The sequence below is a fragment of the Hemiscyllium ocellatum genome, chromosome 30 (genome assembly GCF_020745735.1).
Source record: "Hemiscyllium ocellatum isolate sHemOce1 chromosome 30, sHemOce1.pat.X.cur, whole genome shotgun sequence".
NCBI lineage: Eukaryota > Metazoa > Chordata > Chondrichthyes > Orectolobiformes > Hemiscylliidae > Hemiscyllium > Hemiscyllium ocellatum.
The window spans coordinates 22,607,145-22,630,305 of NC_083430.1; the positions used below are offsets into that span (position 1 = coordinate 22,607,145).

The 23,161-nt window shown below is 40.5% G+C and overlaps 1 protein-coding gene across 3 annotated transcripts in view; it reads left to right on the plus strand.

Annotated features, from left to right (window-relative positions):
* Positions 1–23,161, plus strand: part of LOC132830138 (disks large-associated protein 2-like) — a 297,766-nt gene that overhangs the window by 172,844 nt on the left and 101,761 nt on the right. The gene's annotated exons all lie outside the window — the stretch shown is intronic.

Below are 23,161 nucleotides of genomic sequence, written 5' to 3' on the forward strand. Positions count from 1 at the left end.
TAAATTTATGAATCCATTCAGATATAAACATTCTTCACCATTCTCTACAATGTGCCTTATTTTCTACTGGCTTCAAAAGAGAATACACTGTGAAGGAGAACATGGTGGAGTGATGGTGATGTCACTGGTCTAGTAAGCTATAGGCCCAGGTTAATATCCTGCAGACACAAGCTCAAATACCACAACAGCTGGTGGAATTTAAATTAAGTTAATAAATCCTGGAATGACAACATGTTATTGAGTTTCTGTGAAAACCCATCTGGCTTGCTAATGTCCACAAGGAAGAAAATCTGGCATTCTTACCTGGTCTCTGTGTGATTCCAGACCCACAGCAATGTGGTTGACTCTTAACTGCTCTCTGAAACAGCCTACCAAACCATTCAGTTCAAGGATAAGTAGGAAAAAGTCACAAATTCTGAGCTTGCCAGCAATCTCCATGTCCCATAAAGGAATAAGTAAATTATTCTGAGACCATCGTGTTTAAGCATTATTGAAAGGAGACAAGAAGTCTGAAGGTTTTCATCTTACACTCATTCCAGACTGGGATGCTGTGAACACCCTTGAGAAAAGAAACACAAATTTTTACAGCATGGAAAAGGATGCTGGTTAGATAGGCCATTGTTGGATGGAGATACAATTGAATATCCAATGAAATGCTTGGATGCAGCAGGGATTGTTAACTGTCAATCTTGGTTCTCCGACCAGGCAGGTAATCCTCACTGCTCAGGGTGATACCATTGGCATGTAACAGAGATTAGCAATCTCTCTGACCCCCTTTTTCTCCACAGTGAGAAAAGTGCAACATATGCGCAAATTCCTTTTTTCTACATAAAATAAGGTCCAGTGTGTTAATAAACGCAGCGTCTTGCATATGCAAATGCATAATATGGTTGAAATTCTTACATTGGTCTTCAGCGTAATTTTTAACACAATCTGGATTATGAATTAATATTGACAATAGCATGATTACAACTAATATTGACCTCGTGTGCTGAGGCTTGCAAACATTGGATATTTGAGCGTGATTAATATGCCACCCATGGAAAATGGTCAATGGCATGTCATTAGACAAGTGCACTCGTCTAACATTGCTGGCATCACACCAGCAATGAAACTCATTTGTAGAGTAGACAAAAGGTCTTTTTATCTTAACGACTTTCTGGGTGATGTAGTGAATAGAGTCCTAGTCATCTGCTTACTATGTAAGCTTGATGATTGATGGGCAGTATCAAAACTATCCTGTGGTAATGATATCCTGGTCAAATCATTGCTCACTGTATATTATATAAACTCACAAAAGGGCCGTTTTGGCAGTAAAGGTGCCCAGTCTACCTCAGTTTGCCCTGGAAGGGGAAACTATCTCAAAACCTTGAGCAACAGGTGAAGCTAGCTGTCTCCAGCTGTTGCTTTGCAGTAAACCCATGACGATTTTCTCCACCACAATCATCCTAAATAGTTATTTTGTCTACTACACAAATGGGTAATGTGGTTACAAACTTCAGTGTGAGTGTGATGCCAGTTACGAAATGAGCAAGGACTGTGGACTGTAACAAACAACATGATCTGTTGACCATTTGCAGCAGATAGCATACTGGCTGTGCTTTAACCTCAGCATTGTATGTCCAACATTAGGTATGATTGTGCTATTGAACATTAATTAAATACTCCAGATTTTGCTCAGAATTGCACCAGAAACCAATTTAAGAATGTGAGTCAAATATGCAAATATGATGCATTTGCGCATATGAGAAGCTTCATATACTCTCACACAAGTCCTATTTAATACAGGAAAAATTAATTTGTACATACATTGCCCCTTTGCTACTGGGGAGGAAAGGTCATGGAGACAGTCAATCTTGGCTACATTCCCATGGTATCATCCTGACCAATCAGAGTCTACCTGCCTGCTCTGAGATTCAAGATTGACAGGTAATTATTCCTGGTACAACAGTGACCTAGCCAGTCAACATCTTTTCGTCATACTGTATAAATTGGTGGCACCATTTTCAAATCTGTTTCTTGCAAAATACTCCTGTGAAGTGCATGCCAAAACATTTGCTTTCTGGTCTGCTTTTAACAGTATTTAAGTCTGTGCAACAGTGATGTTTATTACTAACTGACCTGTCATAATCGGATAATATCTGGAGGAAATTGAAATATTTAATACCAACCCACAAACTTGGCTGACAAAGTTCTTGTGCACCAACATCAATATATTTAAATTGACTAATCAATATTTACTTGCCTCTGCAATGATCCTTTGCACTGTGGAATTAGATAGATAGCAGGCATAACACAACACTTAAATGTGTAATTTAAAAATGACCCATTGACCCCTACAACTTGATAAAGAAAACAGTATTGATTTAAAATACACTGGATCTAAATTACTTCATTTAATGCTTAACAATTGTTGCATATATGCTGCTGTGTGCAGTGACATTATATTTGATTTACAATTTAAACATTACATGCATGGTGCTTTGTGCAGTTATATTGCATTGCATTGACAGCTTAAATATTGCCTATATTTGTTTAAATATTGCACACATGCAATATTTTTTATCTTCTCAATGACACACTTGAGAAGGTAAGGAAATTGTTACTTACTTCAAGTGTAACCATATTCACATATAGACCAAGCTTTCTCTTGAAAACATACCTGACTGAATCAACTAAGAGAAGTTACACCCATTGCAAATGCTCTTTTCCTGCATAGATATCATACAAGGCATGCAGTAAATGCATGTATATGTTCCACTTGTATTTATAATGTTCTTCAATGTAGAAAGAAGTTCAAAGGCAAGTGCCCAACCAAGAAAAGGATGTTTAGGGTAACTCAAGGTTAGTAAGGAAGTCTAGATTAGAGTGGTGCTGGAAAAGCACGGCAGGTCAGGCAGCATCCGAGGAGCAGGAACATCGACTTTTGGGGCAAAAGCCCTTTATCAAGAAGTGCTTATTAAGGAGGACTTTAAAACAGGAAGGACGGACAGAGAGAATGGTTGGGTAAATGATGGGGAGATGGACAAGAGGCCAGATCAGAGAACACTGCATGTTGGGAGACTGGAAGATTTTACAGATCTTGACAACATCAAGACCAAGGAAGGATGCCAATGCAAGGATGCAGTGGGATTAGGGCTGGCAGTGGCCAGGAAAACCAGAAGATTCAGGGGAAAAGGTCAAACTGAACTTGGTGTGGAATGGGATTCATTGACAAAATGAAGGGACCACAGCCAAAACATTCAGCCATCTGTTGTGATCAGGGGAATTCTATTCCCAGTTTGATTAGAGGAATAAAGTGTAAGACCAGAAATGTTGGTTTTCAGAAGAGGGGTGTTGATTTCCAATGCTTAATTAGTCTCTTAGCCCAAACTCCCGTTACATTTTATGATTAAAGAAATGTGGACAGATACCTTTCATGTGAATTTACTGTCTGCATTTCCTGAAGAAGGGCTTATGCCCGAAACGTCGAATTTCCTGTTCCTTGAATGCTGCCTGACCTGCTGCGCTTTTCCAGCAACACATTTTCAGTTCTGTCTGCATTTATGGCAAAGAAGCAATCCACTTCCAGTAAACATTGTTAGCAGTGAGATTAAGGAAAAGTCACAGGAGGGACTTGAAGATCTGAATGTGATCCAGCTCTCAAAGGATGCTCACATTAGAAGTACCATTTAACTTTCCATGCATTAACCACTGAGAATTATAGCATTGACATCAATCTTAGCAGAACTCATCCCATTTTTACTTAAAAATATATATTTGTTTCTATTTCCCCAAATCATTTCCTTAACACTGAATCACCTCAAGTCCAATTCTCAAATGATCTAAAGAAATGCTTAGTGTGGCCTTCCCATATCAGATTGATTGATGATCCTTAGGCTCTGAGACATTAAGCTGCAGTGTTACAGTCTATGTGCACACTTTGGAACCTAAGCAATAACCTGATACAGATCATCCCAAAACAGATCACTGCACTGAGAACCAAAATCGTTAGCAAAGATCATTACTTTAATAAGGAACAAAGTACTTCATTTACAGTTAAAAACCCTCTAGTGTAGTTCTACAATTTATAGTCTGATCTTAATTTGTTCATACCAGAAATAGACACACTGGAGAAGGACGACAAAGAATATTGCAATCAGTCAGTGTCAAGAATTGCAGCTCTCTGTCAGTCAGTGCAGCACCTTGATGGAATTTTCTTACTGGTTTTTTCATTCTTTGTTTTGTATTGCTCTTGTTATTTTGATGCTGGATAGGGAACATTTTTTCACATCTTCCAACCACCATCAATTACCACAGATCATCTCTCTGCACCCTGCCTTAATAATAAATCGTAACTATTCACCAGCAGCTCCTATCCCCCCTCTACTCCACTCTCACTCAACAATCCCAGCTGCAGTTGACATTTCCATCATCCAGATCAGCCAATCTTCTGTCCTTCATGAGTGTGCTTCCTAATTTAGTGCTAGTTTGTGCTGGTTTTTGTTCAGTTTTGTGATGTGGGCTCATATTGTGAGCAGGATTTGGACTGCCTCACTTCCCAGTTTGAACATTTACAGCTACTGAGATGGGGAAGGTTTTGTTCCATCAGTCTGGGCTGGACTTGAGCCAATCTAGAAGATTTATGTCATGGGGCTACATAAGAAAAAGTAAGGTCGGCAATGGCCCATTCAGCCCATTAAATATCATCCATTCAGCCTCACATTTCTTTCTAATATAAAATCCGGCAAGACAAATTGTTCTAAATGATGATCATCTGTTGAGTGAATGAGTTCTTCTCAATGACTAATTTAAATTAGCTTTTCACTTAATTAAAAATTCAAAGATCGTAGAAACTCAGTAAGTTTTAAGAAATCCTCTGGAACACCAGAATGAGTGATGGAAACCATTTGAACCAATCCAATCGTTTATGCGATCATGCTGCTTTAAAGCAATGATATCCTTTCTTTAACCAATTTCAAATTTTGTTTAAAAGTATGAAAGATTTTGAAATATGAGCCAGGATTTTATTGCCTCTGGAGGTGGGATGGTAGGTGAGAGAGGCTGTAAATTGGCACTTCTGAAACAGCAACCAACTTCAGAGGGACATTGACACGTTGAACAAACAGGCAGACACTAGGCAGATGAAATTCAATGCATAGAAATGTGAGGCAATACATTTTCATACAGAGAATGAAATACAGCCTCAATGATATAACTTTAAAGGGAGTACTGAAGCAGAGAGACCTCAGGGTTCAGGTGTATGATTCTCTGAAGATGGCCAAGCAATTTAATAGAACATATAACATAGAATATTACAGCGCAGTACAGAACTTTTGGTCCGTGATGTTGCGCTGACCTGTGGAACCAACCTGAAGCCTAACCTACACTATTCCATTTTCATCCATATGTTTATGCAATGACCATTTAAATGTCCTTAAAATTGGCGAGTTTACTAATGTTGTCAGCAGTGCGTTCCACACTCCTACTACTCTCTGAGTGAAGAAACTACCTCCGACATCTATCCTATATCTATCGCCCCACAATTTAAAGCTATGTCCCCTTGTGGTAGCCATCATCATATGAGGAAAAGGGCTCTCACTGTCCACCCTATCCAACCCCTTTGATTATCTTATATATCTCAATTAAGGCTATTTGAAACAATTGTTTAGAAGGCTTGCAAGATTCTTGGGTTTATAAACAGTGGCATAGAGTATAAAAGCAAGGAAGTGACATACACCTCTACAAATCATCAGTCAGACCATATTTGGAGTATTATGTACAGTTCTGGGTACCTTATTTAAGGACAGATGTTAAAGTCTGGAAAGAGTTAAAATGAGATTTACTTAGATAATACCAGAATGAGGGATTTTATATACAAAGAAAGACTGGAGAAATTAAGCTAATTCTCTTGGAGCAGAGAAGATTAAGAGGTGACTTTATTGAAGTGTACAAAGTTATGAACAACTTTGACAGGGTAAAGCAGGATATTCTGTTCCCTCTAGTTGGTATGCCAGTAACTCGAGGTTGCAATTGCAAAATTGTCAATAAATAAGAGTGAGGTGAGGAGAAATTTCTTGACCTAGGGAGTTAGGATTGGAATGCACTGCCTAGGAGAGTGGTGGAGGTGAATTCCTCAGGAAATTTCAAAAGGGAGCTGGATAAATATTGAACGTGTTGAATTTAGAAGGCTGCAGAGATAGAGCTGGAGAATGGAATTGGTTGGGTAGCTCTTTCAGGAGCCAGTGTAGATACAATGGGTCAAATAGCCTCCTGTACTGTAACATTCTCTGATTCTATGAGAGTTACTGACCTTACACAACTCACTGGTGCAGGAACTTCCTCTTGGTCACAGTGGACCTCCAAAGCAAGCTAATAAAAAGGCTGTTTAATGGCTGTGGGGTGTGCCAGTCAAGTGGAGGCACGTTCACCCCTGTCTTTTACGTGAGTGGGCGGAGCCATTATGCCAAGTGTCAAATTCATCCCATTGTTTTCAGATTGCTGCCCAGGGATTTTTGAAACTCCTGACAACCTCAGCTGAACGGAGGTAAGACATCCACCCCTGGGATATGCTTGCAGTCCCAGTCTTCTTGTGCTGATCCTGATCTCCTCTTTTGTCAGTGAGAGAGATAATCTGCTACAATGAAGAACAAGTGTGTTTCCAGCCTGTATATAAACACTGCACTCAATTCCAGCATGCTACAAAACTCATTACAGACACTGTGATGGAAGATTGAGTTTGAACACTTGCTCTCCTTATTCCACTGCTTCGGTATGCAAAGGATTTTCAAATTAATCAACTGTAACACTTTCTCCCTCTACACAAGATGCTTTGGGACCTATAGAAAACAGAATGAGAGAAAGCTTTGATCAACTCTGATGGCTCAGAAATGACAGAATACCAGATGGGATAGGAAGAGAGTCAGTATTTCATTGTGTCCATTGTATATTCTGTTTGTGCTAACTTGCTTTGAACTTAGAGAGGTTTCCCCTGCTGCTTTGTCATGTTGTCATGCAAATCACGTATCCTAGATATGAAAACATTGATTATCTGATTAATCATCTATTTTATGTGATCACTGAACAGCTGAGAAATAAGATGAATCCTGAATGGGGCATTGTCTCGGGGCTGGGATGGTTCACGATGATGTCAGCAGGATAATGGCAAATTGGTAATCCCAACAATTGGCCTTCTGTCTCACCCATCTCCTGGACTTTTGCGTCACCCCTTCTCCTCCCTCCCAAAATCCTTGTCCTCACTTTCTACTCCACCAGTGTCCATATGCAAAGGATCATCCTTTGCCATTTCTTCCACCTCCAGCAGGATACCACCATCAAGCATATCTTCCTCTTCCATTCACTGTCAGCATTTTGCAGGGGCCATTCCTTCCATGATACCTTGATCCTCCATTTTTCACCATTTTCCAACCATTTTAGTTCTGAAAAAGTGACATAGTGACCCAAAACATAAATTTTGTTTTCTCTCATCCCAAATGCTGCCAGACCTGCTGCATTTCTCCAATACTTTTTTTATTACAGATTCCCAGCATCTGCAGGATTTTGCTTTTAATTGGCCTGCTATAGCTTTCACAGAGGCCTACCGCTGGCAAAAGGTGCACCAGTCTAAAGCTAGAGTGAAGTCTCTTTTCATTGCAAATTGAGGGCTGAATGATGTAATGATAGGACCCCATTGGCAACCGAAAGGGACACATTAGCAGAACGTTCAATGTTTCCACCAAACCCATGTCTACCAGCATCCCCTTTCAGGAAGAGCCAGAAAATTTTTGAATAGTCTTTTTTTCTACATATTCCATAAAAATACCACAAGTGTCAAATTTCCTCACTACACCTCAGCACAAGCTCTCCTCACTAATACCTCTCCAAAGGACCTAGGATACTGTTGGTATTACATTCCCAAGACCAAGGCTGGGAAAGATACTTCAGGAGAAAGAGTAAGCTGACGTTTTGAATCCAGATGACACTTCTTCAGAACTGACTCTAGACTTGAAACATTAGCTTGCTCTCTGTCTGTGGATGCTGCCTGACCTGCTATGATCTCCAGCAGTGGAGTTTGAAAATTCTCCCCGTGTCTGCGTGAGTTTCCTCTGGGTGCTCCGGTTTCCTCCCACAATCCAAAAATGTACTAGTCAAGTGAATTGGCCAGGCTAAATTACCTATAGTGTTAGGTACATTAGTTAAGGGTAAATATCAGGTTGGGGGGATGGGTCTGGGTGGGTTACTCTTCGGAGGGTCAATGTGGACTTGTTGGGCCGGAGGGCCTGCTTCCATACTGCAGGGAATCTAATTTAATCTAATTTGTTGTTTTCAGTACAGATTCTAGCATACGCAGTAATTTACTCCTGTAAGGTATTTTTAGGATGCTCATTTCCTGTCTGTACCCTGCCTGTTGGACTGTAACAGCATTGAAGCCACAGAATGCAAATAAGTAGCCTGCACATCGACAGATCAGATGCTATAAAGCTACAAATGAACAGACAATCATATAAACGTGTCTTTCTACCACATGATATGGAGTCCCATCTAGAAGCTGAGTGGTTTAATATGGATGGTTAAAATATGCATCTAATTGTAAAACTCCAAAGGGGAAGGTCAGAAAATACTCAAAGAAAACCTACTCCATGTTCAGACAAACTATTTCTCATTTATTTCATCCACACTCCAAGTTCCAAAATAATTTTTTTCAGTTGATACTTTTCTGTCTTTTATGGGGCAGAACGGTGGCTGGGTGTTTAGCATTGCTGCCTCACAGTGCCAGGAACCAGGTTCAACGCCACCCTCGGGCGACTGTCTGAGTGGCGTTTGCATATTCTGTGAGGGTATCCTCTGGGTGCTGCAGTTTCAAAGATGTAAAAGTTAGGTGGATTGGCCATGGGGAATGCAGGGTTATGGGGTAGGGGCTGGAGGGTCTGGGTGGGATGCTGTTCGGAAGATCGATATGAACTCAATGGCTGAATGGCCTGCTTCCATATTGTAGGGGTCCTATGCTGGAACCTAATCCTGAAACATACGGAGACATTTGGTGAGCGCTCTCATCATTTGGGTACCTGTTCATGATCAGTCCTGAACTATGGAATTTATCTTTGCTTTCAAGCACACGCCAGTCCGTAAGCACTTCATTTGTTCCAAGAACTTTCCAGTAACATGGCACCTGCTTTGAAACTGAATACATTAAAAGCAGACCATCAGCTGTTCACTGATAGTGCCCCCCACCAAAACCCCAAAAAGGCATCTCGCACAAGGCCACTTCCTGACTTGGTTTCATTGGGCTCCTGGTTCAGGGAGTGTTCCTTCCACCCCCATAGCCTGGGTGAGGAAATGGTTTCGGAGCTCTCTAGGAGTCTGGGGAACGCAAAGGGAAAATGGAAGATATCATGTTTTAATTCATAATTTGCAAGTATTGTTTTGATAAATAATTGACAAGCAGCTCCGTAATGAATAATGAATTGAGGCATATGAAAAATTAAGGATTTCTTTTGGCCAAATGTCAGGGGAATGATGGTTGCCTGAGATTGACTAATATTCAGATATTTACAGGTACTGGAAGTTCTCCATATCTGTGCAGCTGTATACATCACAGCAAGAAGTCGATATAAGAGAGCAAATTCAAACTTTCAGCAGAAAATCACAGAATCTGCAATCACAACATACACTGTTCATAAGTTCCAAAGTTATGCCAAAACTACAGTAACAGTTTTTTAAAAACAACTGAAGTATCAAGTAGATTCAACATGAGTGACACATATAGTGGCTGCATGATGGTTTATGCGCTGTATAAATTGTAAACAGTAACTTAAAATAATAAAAGCTAAAGCAGATGTTTAAGTAAGCATAGTTCAGTGTGTGGATTCCAGGGATGAATGCAAATAAGGTTCTGCCGTTCAAGTTTGGCAGCAGTTACAGTTCACTGAGATTATATACTTATGGTTCTTAGATGAAAATGGCCACAAAATATATTATTAATCTGCACTGCGACATGATGTCCGATGCTGTGAAGGGAGATAACTCAACATATACTAATCTTCCTTTGTCGTTTTTATTCACGAGTTTAAAGGTTGCTATCCGATGCATCTTATTAGCAGAACTTAAATTCAACTCCCCAATTGTGAACAGAGAAAGGGGTTGCTTTATTTTCCTCTCTTTATAAGGTAGTCCTCATGGTCTGATGTTATGCCATTTTATCACTTTGGGGTATTGAATGAGCTAAAGCCCAAAGTCTACCCCAGCCTCTGAAGTGAACCCAGTGCTATTTTTGCCAAATCCAAATAGATTTTATTTTAGATAAAGGTACCATAGAATTAGGGCACAACTTTGCTTGATTAACATTGGAGATCCATCCGCACATCTGAATCAGAACTTAATTCCACTAATCCATATGATGCACACAGGGAAGAGTAGATAAAATAAAAAACCAATAGCTTTCTCTTCACTGCGTGATCATGTGATGTGCTGTTCCAAATGTAGATATGTTTGTTTTGAAAACCTCCATCAGTTTGTAGGCAAGTTAAGATTACCAGCAGCAGACTTTCATGGGTTAAGGAAAACAGAATTATTTATTTACATACTCACCCCAAAACATCGAACACCACATTAGCCATGTACCACTCATTCAGGAATGATCCAATTATAGAAGTGTATTTCAATTTTAGGCAAGGTAACATTCTCATGTCCTTGAGAGTTCAGTGAAGCCTCTAGGACCTTGAAAATTGAAGATGGCACACCCTTTCTCTGCAGCTATTGCCTTGTTGTTAGTCTGCAAACTTCACCGAGTTTGTTCTGAGGTTTGGGATAAAGAAAGGTTTCAGTAGCAGAGAACCAAACTCCAGCTGAATGATCAATTCAATAGCAAGTAAATGGTGATCTTTCACACATGAGGTCTTATCAGAATTGCAATCTGGCAATTGGATTGTAGGAGTCTACTGCTCCAAATGTTGGGATAAGCTGCAAACCAGGACAGGCTTGATCTCTGCAAAGGGGTGCTTGTTGGCATGTACCTGGGTATTTTTTCTCTAATTCAAATTCAGTTTTTAGTCTTGATGGTTAAAAATGTCCATGTCTTCTAGTTTTCTTATTAAATCACTACATTCCAGGCCTTGCAAGGCTTTCTTTAAAATAGACTATGCCAATGATCTTTCAAGTCATAGAGGTAGCCTTAAGTAGATATATTCCTCTTCTGATCCATTTGAAATCTAGTTTCCCAATTAATTTTGCCAGTGATTCTTCTGATAACCCCAGACTGGCTTTTGCAAACTCCCAAGCCATCACATTATTGCTTTTGTTTTAACTTCCCATAAGATCAGCTGTAAAGATACAATTAATCCCCAGTCCTGAGTTGTAACAAATCATTGAGTAAGCAGCCAGCTGTAATTATAGACTCCCTGAGTGTTGAAGCAGACTGTTCGACCCAAAGTTCTTCACAGAGCATCCCAACTAGACCTACCCTGTCTACCCTATCCTTGAAGCCCTGCATTTCCAAGGCTAATCCACCATGCCAGCACATTCCTGGACATGGCCAGTCTACCTAACTTGCACATTTTTGGACTGTGGGAGGAAACTGGAGAACCCAGGCTTGGAGGGCCAAAGGACCTGTTTCTGGGTTGTAAATTTTCTTTGTTCTTTGTTCTAACCCAGAGGAAAACCACTCAGGAACGGGTAGATTGTACAAGCTCAATGCAGACAGTCACCCGAAGGTGGAATGAAACCTGGGTCTCTGGTAGCTGTGAGGTAGCAGTGTTAACCAATGAGCCACCATGCCTAATGGATTGCTCGATGCCAAATTCAACAAGACCTCTACTTTAGAAACTGCTTTAGATTTCTCCTTGGTGAATTCTTTTTTCCTTCAGTGAATTTGTTTAGATTCTCATTTCTACTTGCCGGCACTAAATTTGATAAGGATTATTGGGCTGTGTGTAGAGGAGTGTATGTGGAGTGTGACTTGCTGGTATGAAGGGCCATAGGGATGGGTAGAGTGCATTAAGTTTCAAGGATCAGGAATGGGGTGTGTACGAAAGTGAAGGGAAGTAAGGGAAGGATAATGAGAGGAATATTTTATATGTTATGACTGTAATTTTGGCCAAAGTGCTGGAGGTTCAAAGCAGATAATCCACCAGTCCACCTTAGGAATTGGCTCAGCTCCTCTTGGGTCACCTGACCTGCATCCTGATCTCATGTGACCTTCTTCCCAGAAAAAGGTGGGAAGTGCAGATGGTGACTTTTAAAGGTTGGGTTTGTGGAGTTGGGAATTCTGTCTCTGTACACCTGACTGGGAAAAGGAATTAGGACCTGAGTCAACCTGGGTTTATTTCAACATTATCCTCAGCTATTTTCATAACATTTTACTGCAAGTCCACTTGAAGACAACACAGTGATTTAAAACTTAGAATTATGTTTCAGCTGGTCAGACTAGATTGACTGCAGGCTGACTGGATCTGATCTGACTTGGCAAGTCTCCTTCCAGCAGTAATTCTCCTGTTGGTGGTCTTACTCCCAATGGCAATATTTTACTGATGGCTTTCAGCCAAAATTTACATATTAACTGCAATTGGCAACTGCTCGTGTACTCAGTATCACTGGACCAGTCCATTGGCAGTCTCTGGTTTCTGGAATGTATGAAAAATTGTTTCGAGGCTTCTCAATTAATTCTCTCAATAATATGACATCAAATTTAACCAAATCCTACAGTGCATTCTGCATCAAAATATCACAAAATATGTGTACACAATATCTGTTTTAAGAGAATGAAAGCTGGAATTATTGCCAAAAGAAAAGAAGCCAATTTGTATGCTGAACCTCAATTTTGCTTTGCAGATGCCAATTCAGTTAAAATACACTTTGCTGTCACATAGGTCAGACAAGGAATTGGAATAAATAACCATAGCCATTATTTTGAGCAAATGGAGGAGCATGATTAGCAGAATGTCCATCCTTCAGGTGAGACCTGTACAGGGAGGATGGGCCTTTAGCTTGGAAGGACCAAAGCCAATATCCTTGCAAGGCAAGGTGCTATGCCTTTGGGAAGGGTTTAAACTAGCTTGATAGGAGTAGAGGAACCTGAAAGGGAATTCAATAGGTCAGTAACAAAGCTGATATGACAGGAAGAAAACCAGTACACAAAATGGGAAGACCGTGGAAATAAATGCCAGCATCACACATGTCAAGAAATGGAATTAAAGGCTCTTTCTCTGAATCGTGGCAGCTTTTACAACAATGTAACTAGGTTGACAGCAAAAGTAGAAGGAAACAAATATGATCTGTTTGCCATTAGAGAGACGTTGCTGCAGAGTGACTAAGGCTCAAAACTGAATGTTCAATGGTATTTGACATTTAGTAACAACAGGTTAAATAAAAAAAATGCATGGGTAGCACTGTTAATAAAGGATAGGATGAGTGCATTAGTAAGAAAGGATCTTAGATTGGAAGGTTGAGATTTTGAATAATTCTGGATAAAACTAAGAAACAACAAGGGATAGCTAACATTAGTGAGAGTTATTTGTAGGTCAGCAAACAGTCATGAGAAGGTAGGATATGGTGAGAAAAATGGATGTAGAGCTGTGTTTAGCAAGGGTAGTACAGTAATCACAAGAACTTCACTCTACATTTAGACCAGGTAAACCTAATTAACCCCAATTCTGCAAAGGACAAATTCCTGGAACAAATGCAAGGTGATTTGTATAGATAAGAGTGAATGTAAAATGATAAAAATTTGTTAAATTGAGGACAGCTAATGGCTAATACTGACATCCTAGCATGGCAGAACATGCATCTTGAATTCAATAAAACAACATGGAATTAAAAGCTAGGCAAACGGCAACCATATTACCACTGTCGATTATCATAAAAATCCATCTGGTTCATTATCATTTAAGGAAGGAAATCTGCTGACCCTATCTGTTCTGACCTTCGTGTGACTCCAGATCCACAACATTGTGGCTGACTCTTAAACTACAGTCTGAAATGGGAAAACACTCAATACCAGGCCCAGTTAGTGATGGGCAATAGATGTAATCCCATTAACATGCATAAAAGAAAAATTGTAAGTGATAGAGATCAATCCAGAATGATGGCTTAAATCTAAATAGAATTAACCTATAAGGGATTAGGATAGGTAATGGCTAGATTTAAGTATTAAGATATGTTTTATTACAAGCATATATTTCTTTGAGGCACAAAACCCCAGCAGGAAATGTGATCCAATGGTGGCTAACAAGAAATGTCAAAGGAGAAAGCTTAGAAAATTGCCAAATCATGGACCTCTGGCAAATGGGAGGCATTTAAAAGTGAGATAGCTAGAGATCAATGTCTGTATGTTCCTGTGAGGGTAAAGGGAAAGGTTGGCAGGATTAGGGAACCCTGGATGACAAGAGATATTGAGGCATTGACGAGAAAAAGAAGGAGGCATGGCTCAGTTACAGGCAGCTTGGATCAAAAGAATCCCTGAAGATATATAGGAGTTTACTGAAGAAGGAAACCAAGAGGGTGAAAAGGGGGCATAAGATAGCCTTGGCTGAGAATATTAGGGTGAATCCAAAGAGAATAAGGCCCCTCAAGGACCAAAGTGGACATGGATGTGAGGAACTGCAGGAGATGAGCGAGGTCCTAAATAAATATTTCTCCTTTTCTTAACCATGGAGAAAGACATGAAGACTTGGGAACTTGGGGGGAAGTTAGTAGTGATATCCTGGGGACAGTCCTTATCACAGTAGAAGGGTGTTGGATGTATTAGAATGTAGGAAGGTAGATAAGTCTTCTGGTCCTGACCTGGTATATCCAAGAGCACTGCAAGAGGCTAAAGAAGAAATTGCTGGGCTCTGGCTGATATTTCTCCATCATTATTCAGAGATCTGTGGGCTTGTAGTGCAACAGTAGCATGTCTGACTCCAGATCAGAAGGTTTTGTGTTCAAACCCTATCAGGCTTCCTGTGCTTAATGGCAGCTTGACTACTTGGGCAGCATGATGGCTCAGTGGTTAACACAGCTGCCTCACAGTGCCAGCGACCCAGGTTAGATTCCAGCCTCTGGTGACTGTCTGTGTGGAGTTTACACGTTCTCCCCGTGTCTGCGTGGGTTTCCTCCCTGTCATTCAGTTTCCTCCCACAGTCCAAAGATATGCAGGTTAGATGAATTGGCCATGCTAAATTGTGTTTAGGATGTGTAGGTTAGGTGTGTTAGTCAGGAGTAAATGTAGAGTAATAGGGTAGGGGAATGGATCTGGATGAGTTGCTCTTCAGAGGGTCATGTGGACCTGTTGGGCCAAATGGCCTGTTTCCACACTGTCGGGATTCTATGATGGAGTGAGGTCCCGGAAGACTGGGGGGTAGCAAATGTTGTGCCATAATTCAAGAAGGACTGCAAGGAAAAGCATGGGAACTATAGACCAGTAAACCTAACATCTGTGGTGGGTAAGTTATTTGAGAAGCTTCTGAGGGATAAGACACACATGCATTTGGAAAGACAAGGTTTGATTAGGAGTAGTCAGCAGGGCTTTGTGATTGGGAGATCATGCCTCACCAATTTCTTATACATCTTTGATGAAGTGACCAGGAAGATTGATGAGGGCAGGGTGGTAGATGTAGTTTATATGGAGTTCAATAAGGCCTTTGATTAGGTCCCACATGGTAGGCTGCTCTGGAAGGTTAGACCACATGGAATCCAGGGGGAGCTGGCAAATTGGATACACAGTTGGCTTGATGGTAGGAAGCAGAGGGTAATGGTGGAAGGATGCTTGTCGGACTGGAGGCCTGTGACTAGTGGAGTGCCTCAGGAGTCAGTGCTGGGCCCATTGCTGTTTGTTAACTATATCAATGATTTGGATGAGAATGTACAATGCATGATTAGTAAGTTGGCAGATGACATTAAAATAGGCAGTGAGGAAGGTTATCAGAAATTGCAGCAAAATTTAGATCATCTGGGAAAGTAGGCTGAGAAATGACAAATGGAGTTTAGTATTGATAAGTGTGAGGCCAAGCATTTTGGTAAGTCAAATCAAATTGAAATTTCATGGTGAATGGTAGGGCTTTAAGGAGTGTAGTGGAACAGAGGGACCTTAGAGTTCTCTGAAAATGGAGTCACAGGTAAATAGGACAGTGAAGAAGGCTTTTGGCACACTGGCCTTCATCAGTCAGGGCAGTGAGAATGGAAATTCGGAAATAATGTTACAGTTCTACAGGGCATTGGTGAGGCCGCACTTAGAGCATTGTGTTCAGTTTTGGTCACCTTGCTTTAGGGCGAATGAGTGCCAAAGAAATTTACAAGAATATTGCCTGGACTCAATGGTCTGAGTTACAAGGAGATTTCCAACCTCTGACCATTGAGTCCAGCCAAAATTCTTATAAATTTCTTTGGCACTCTTTCCAGTTTAATAACATCCATCCTATAGCAAGGCAACCAAAACTGAACATAATACTCAAAATTTGGCCTCACCAGTGTATGAGACTGAAGGGAGACCTAGTGGAGGTGTATAAGATCATGAGAGGCATGAATAGAGTGAATGCACTCAATCTTTGTCTCAGGGCTGGGAATTGAGTACTAGAGGGCATCAGTTTAAGGTTAGAGGGGAAAGGATAAAAGGGGACCAGAGAGGTAACTTCTGTATGCATATGGAATGAGCTGCCAGTGAAAGTGCTTGAGTTCAGTACATTAACACCATTTAAAAAGCATTCAGACAAATAGATGAATAGGAAAGGATTAGAGGGTATGGGCCAAGTGCAAGGAAATGGGGTTAGCATGGGCATATATTTTAGTCGGCAGGGACCAGTTTGTGCCAAAGGGCCTGTCTCCATGCTGTAGGACTCTATGAGTCTATGACTGTATGAGGTAAGACTAAGGGTTGGGTATTTCAGAATTCAACAAAGGAGAACCAAGAAACTAATAAAGGAAGAGAATATAGAATATTAAAGTAAACTTAGCAAAAAATGTAAAACGGACTATAAAGGTTTCTATGTGTACGTAAAAAGATAAAAATAAACAAGGTTATCGCAGGTAAATGTGGGGCCATTAGAGAAAGAAAGAGGAAGTTTACAAGGGGTACGAAGGAAATAGCAGAGAAACTAAACAAATTTTGTGTCTATTTTCATGGAGACAGATACAAAAGGCCTACCAGAATTATCGGGATTGATGAGACTGAGGAACTGAAAGACATTAGCATTTGTGAGACAAAGCAATACTGGAGAAATTAATGCAGTTGAATATTAGTAATTCCCCTGAACCTGATGATCTACATCCCACAGCATTAAAAGAGATGGCTGATGAGATAGTGGATTCATTAGTAGTCACCTTCCAAACCTGAATTGATTTTGGAATGTTTCCTGGAGATCAGAAAATAGCAAATGTGACCCTGCTATTCGAGAAAGGAGAGAGAGAAAGAAATCTAGGAACTAGAGACCTATTAGCCTGACATCAGTACTAGGGAAAATGCTGGAAATCTATTGTACAGGATGTGCTAACAGGAAAGGCCAGAAATAAAGGCAAAGTTCACAGATTTCACATGGATTTATGAAAGGCATATCTTATTTGACAAACCTTCTGGAGTTTTTTGAAGATGTAACCATCCGCTTCGATAGGGGGAAGCAGTGAAGGTGGTGTATTTGGATTTTTAGAATACTTTCAATAAAATCCCATACATAAGGTTGCCAAATAAAATTAGATCTTGCGGAATTGAAGGTAAAATACTGGATTGCGAAGCAGTTAACTGGCAGAAAATAGACAGTAGGAATAAAGATGTCATTCTCAGGTTGGCAACCTTTAATAGTATTCAATATCTACATCAATGATTTGGATACAGGGTACAAAAGTAACGTTTTCATGATCAAGCTCAGTAATAATGTGCCTTTTGAGGACAATGCAAAGCGACTTCAGGAGGATTTAGATAGGTTGAGTGACTGTGCAAAAGGGTTTAGACAGGCTGAGTGACTGAGCAAAAATGCACAGATGGAATATACTGTGGAAAAATGTGAAGTCAACCACTTTGGTGGCAGAAACCGAAATGCAGAGTATCTCTTAAATGTTAAGAGATTGGAAGTATTGATGTCCAGTGAGACTTTGGTGTCCTTGTTCGTGTATCTCCGAAAGCTGCAACAAACACTTGAAAAACTGAGTGGTGGTTATTTTACTTAACCTGTCCAGACATGTTATAACATAACATGGAAGCACTTGGGATCTAAACCCGCCCCCCCACCACCACACACATTACCAATGTGCCTCAAGAAACCCAGAAGGTAATTGATATGTTGGTCTGCAAAAGCACTTGGTTTTATAAGTAAATAGGTCTTCAAATGCATGCAGTCTTGGTGAAACTGCCCCTGGACTATTGTGCACAGTGTTTGTCTCATGACTGAATGAAATATATACTTCCTATAGAGGGGTTGCAATGCTGATTCATCAGCCTGATTCCTGGGATGGTGGGATCTTTCCCCAAGGACATGTTGAGGAGACTGGATCTGTATTCTCTAGAGTTTAGAGGAATGAGAGATTATCTGCTTGAAGTTCTTACAAGGCTTGACAGGGTAGATGGAGGAAAGATGTTTTCCATAGCTTGAACCAGGGGACACCAGCTCAGAATATGGGGTAACACATTTAAGAATGAAGAGGAGTTTCTTCATTCAGTGGTCGGTGAATCTTTAGAATTCTCTACCCAGTGGGCAGTGGAGATTCAGTCATTGAGTACGTTCAAGATAAATATTGATAGATTTTTAAATATTAAAGATATTAGCAAGTTTTGAGAAGATTCGTAGCTTAGGTTGAGGTTCTCGATGTAGGTTTGCTTGCTGAGCTGCAAGGTCTGTTTTCAGACATTTCGTCACCATACTAGGTAACATCATCAGTGTGCCTCTGGATGAAGCGTTGGTTGCATGGCCAGCTTGCTCATTTATGTGTTTAGGTTTCCTTGTGGTGGTTATGTCATTTCCTGTGGTGATGTCATTTCCTGTTCTTTATCTCAGGGGTGGTAAATGGGATCATGTGTTTGTTGATAGAATTCCGGTCGGAATGCCATTCTTCCAGGAATTCTCATGCATGTTTCGGTTTGGCTTGTCCGAGGATGGATGTGTTGTCGCAGTCGAAGTGATGTCCTTCCACATCTGTATGTAAGGATACTAGTGAGAGTGGATCTTTCTTTTTGTGGCGAGTTGATGTTCATGCATTCTGGTGGCTAGTTTTCTACCTGTTTGTTCAATGTAGTGTTTGTTATAGTTCTTGCAAGGTATTTTGTAAATGACATTAGTTTTGCTTGTTGTCTGTATATGTCTTTCAAGTTCATTATCTGCTGTTTTAGTGTGTTGGTGGGTTTGTGGGCTACCATGATGCCAAAGAGTCTGAGTAGTCTGGCAGTCATTTCCAAGATGTCTTTGATGTAGGGGAGAGTGGCTAGGGTTTCTGGATGTATTTTGTTGACTTGTTGAGGTTTGTTGCTGAGAAATCAGTGGGCTGTGTTCATTGGGTGAAAATGTGTTGCTGGTTAAAGCACAGCAGGTTAGGCAGCATCCAAGGAACAGGAAATTCGACGTTTCGGGCATAAGCCCTTCATCAGGAATGATTCCTGATGAAGGGCTTATGCCCGAAACGTCGAATTTCCTGTTCCTTGGATGCTGCCTAACCTGCTGTGCTTTAACCAGCAACACATTTTCAGCTGTGATCTCCAGCATCTGCAGACCTCATTTTTTACCCTGTGTTCATTGGGTACCCGTTCTTTTTGAATACACGGTATAGGTGATTTTCCTCTGCTGTGCGTAGTTCCTCTGTGCTGCAGTGTGCGGTAGCTCATTGAAATAATGTTCTAATGCAGGTTCGTTTGTGGGTGTTGTGATGATTGCTTCTGTAGTTCAGTATTTGGTCAGTATGTGTTGTTCTCCTGTAGATGCTGGTTTGAAGTTTGCCATTGGCTGTTCACTCTACTGCAACATCTAGAAATGGCAGTTTGTTGTTGTTTTCCTTCTTGTCAGTGAATTTTATGCCAGTAAGGGTATTAATGATGGTTTTGAAGGTTTCTTCTAACTTATTTTTGTTTAGTGCTAACAAAGATGTCATCCATGTAGCGGACCCAAAATTTGGGTTGGATGGTTGGCAGAGCTGTTTGTTCGAGTCTCTTCATTACTGCCTCTGCTAAGAACCTTATATCGGAGATCGCAAGGTATTCCGTTGGTTTACCTGTAGGTTTTGTTTTTGAAGGTGAAGTGGGTGGTAAGACATAGGTCCACTAGCATGACAATATTGTCCTTGCTGATGAGGTTGGTGGTGTTTGGTGAATGTGTCTTTGGTTTTTCTAATAGTGTAGTCAGTGTTTCTTTAGTCAGGTTGATGTTGATGGATACGAACAGGGCTGTTACATCAAAGGAGACTATTATTTCATCCTCTTCTACCTTGGTGTCTTTGATGATCTTCAGGAATTCTTGGGTGGAGTGGATGGAGTGGCGTGAGTCTTCTACTATATGTTTTAGTCTTTGGTATAACTTGTTGGCCAACCTGTAAGTTGGTGTTCCAGCTAGCGAGACTATGGGTCTGAGAGGGGTTCCTGGTTTGTAAATTTTGGGTAATCCGTAGAAGCATGGTGTGTTGGATCCATCTGTTTCATTTTTTATGGGAAGTCAGTCTTATTTATTTCTCCAGATTTCTGAAGTTTTTTGAGTAGGGCTGTGATTCGGTTCTCTAATTAGGGGGTCAGGTCTATCGCCACTTGTTAAGTGTTGGTATCTGCAAGTAGTGCATTTGCTTTCTCAATGTAGTCTCTTTGATTTAAAATGACCAAAGCGTCCTTTGTCTGCAGGTAGGATGACGATGTTTTTATCTTTTTTTAGTCTTTCTAACGTTTTCTTTTTTATATTGAGTATATTTCCTTCCTTTTTCCTGCTTAATGTTGGTGCGACTTCTGTTTGCTAGGTTTCTTCTGTAAGTTGGTTGTCTTTCAGTGTTGTTTCTAATGCTGCTAAGAATTAAGGGCATGAAGGGATATGAGGAGAATGACAGAAAATGGTGTTGAGATAGAAGGGCCACCATGATCTAGTCGAATGGCATAGCAGGGTAGAGGGCTGAATGGCCTACTCCTACACCTATTTTCTATCCTAGCAATAGAATTTCCAAGGAGAACAATCACTTACTTATTAATGATTGAGAGACAAATGGTCTCTCATGTGTTAAATGAGTAGCCTCGCACTCTGTCACCTGTTTATAGTATTTGCTTCACCTCAGTTAGCACAAATTTGAAAATAAAACTTCTCAGAATGCCAAATGATTCGATCAATAGAGCACCACCTTTCTCTCTGGCTGGACTAACAAGCATGTGTTTCCAACTGGGTGACTGGGACTCAGCAATTTCCATCAGCTATGCCATTTATCATCATCTAATGTACCTCAGACACAGTGCTCAGATCCTTCAAACAAAACATCCACTTCTTTACTTTGACAAAAGAAGCTCATTATTAATGTTTCAATTAAATTACCCTGCTTGATAAAGGAAAAAATTGAGAGCAGTGTGAGTCTACAATTTAATATCTTTTTAATTTCAAACCATCATTGAGGAGGCTAATACACAACACCTGAAGCCCAGGATTAAATGACAGCTTATTATTCACTTTCTATCAGCTATCATTTTGTATTGTGTGAACTCAGATATTAATAAGGGAGAAATCACGCTGAGCGCACACAAAAGTGAAGGGATTTTGATTAAAGATTGTGAGACGTTAATGCTGTCATACCAAAGCAGAATAATGGCAACTCCTGATTAAGGGAAGAGTAACATAAGGATCTGACTTATATTTCCAGTAGAGAAGTCTAATGGAGTTGAAAGGTCAACTTAAATGCTCCAAACTTACCCCAAATTCAGCCATAGCAGGGTTCTGATATTTTCTAACTAACCTGTTCAGAGACATTATGACACACCTCTGGAGCAAATAAGACTTGAACCCAGGTCTTCTGGCTCAAAGGTGGAGACACAGCCATTGGGGCATGGAGACACTGGCCAGTCATGACTTTCACTCTTGCATTTGGGAGCCTAACCCTTGGCACAGGCCTTATTGTAGTAAAAAGTGAGGTCTGCAGATGATGGAGATCACAGCTGAAAATGTGTTGCTGGTTAAAGCACAGCAGGTCAGGCAGCATCCAAGGAACAGGAAATTCGACGTTTCAGGCCAGAGCCCTTCATCAGGAATGAGCCTTATTTCCAAGCATATGTTTGACGGTCTCATTCAGACCTCAAATTTAGCATATTGCTGCATATTTGACCCCAAGTTTGGCGTCCTCAGATATGCCAATCACCAATAAGAAACAGACAAAAAAAAACTAGTAAAGCATAAAGCTTATTGAGGCTTGTTAGAGCTGGTCACCGTTTAAAACTGAATTTCAGATCAGACTAGTGATTGTTTCCACATTCTCGCTCTCTGTGGTTAGGGTCACTAGGAACCACTTGGCTAATCTCTGGTGCTGGCTTTTCCCATCTTCATATACCTGTACTTTTACCTGCCAGCACCATATCATTGGCATTGGCCAATCAGGTAGGAATCAAGCTAAGTTACTTAAATAGGGCATGGAAATTAAGCAAATCAAGGTCTCAGTAAGATGGACCTAATACCTACCCTGTCAGCATATGGCTCTCGCCTTGCCCTTAGTTAAACTTATTTCAGACACAGACGAAACACATTGGAGCCAGATAAGTGCATTTACATGCAGTAAGCCTGCTTGAACAAGTAATAAGCAGACCTGGAGCAAGACTCTCTTCTGTGAAGTCATTTTCGGATAAAAATTGAACTGCCTTCTGTAGAAATGGGGTTGCAGTTGGGTCAAGGCATCTATAAAATGGCAGATAAAGAAAAATTGGAAAATATATGTTCTGTAGTCCAGCCCCATTCAGCAGAGAAAAATCCATCAGCAATCCATATTTCACACAAAAATGAGTAAGACATGCAAAATCTTTAAATCGCCCTTGCTGATTTTTGGCAGTGGGTTCATTACATCTAATGCACTGAGCGTTAAAAACAGTATAATGGATTGCTACTTTCTGCATGGATCAGAATTGTATTTAACATTTCTGCTTGGATCAGGAATCCTGTGTAATATGAATGTGCTGGCAGTGGTTTGCTGAATGAGAATTTGCCACGGGGATCTCAAACGTGCTTGGATTGAGCAAACCTTTATACCTAATTTGTGCGCTTGCACAGGAGATTCCTGAAGGTATTGCTAA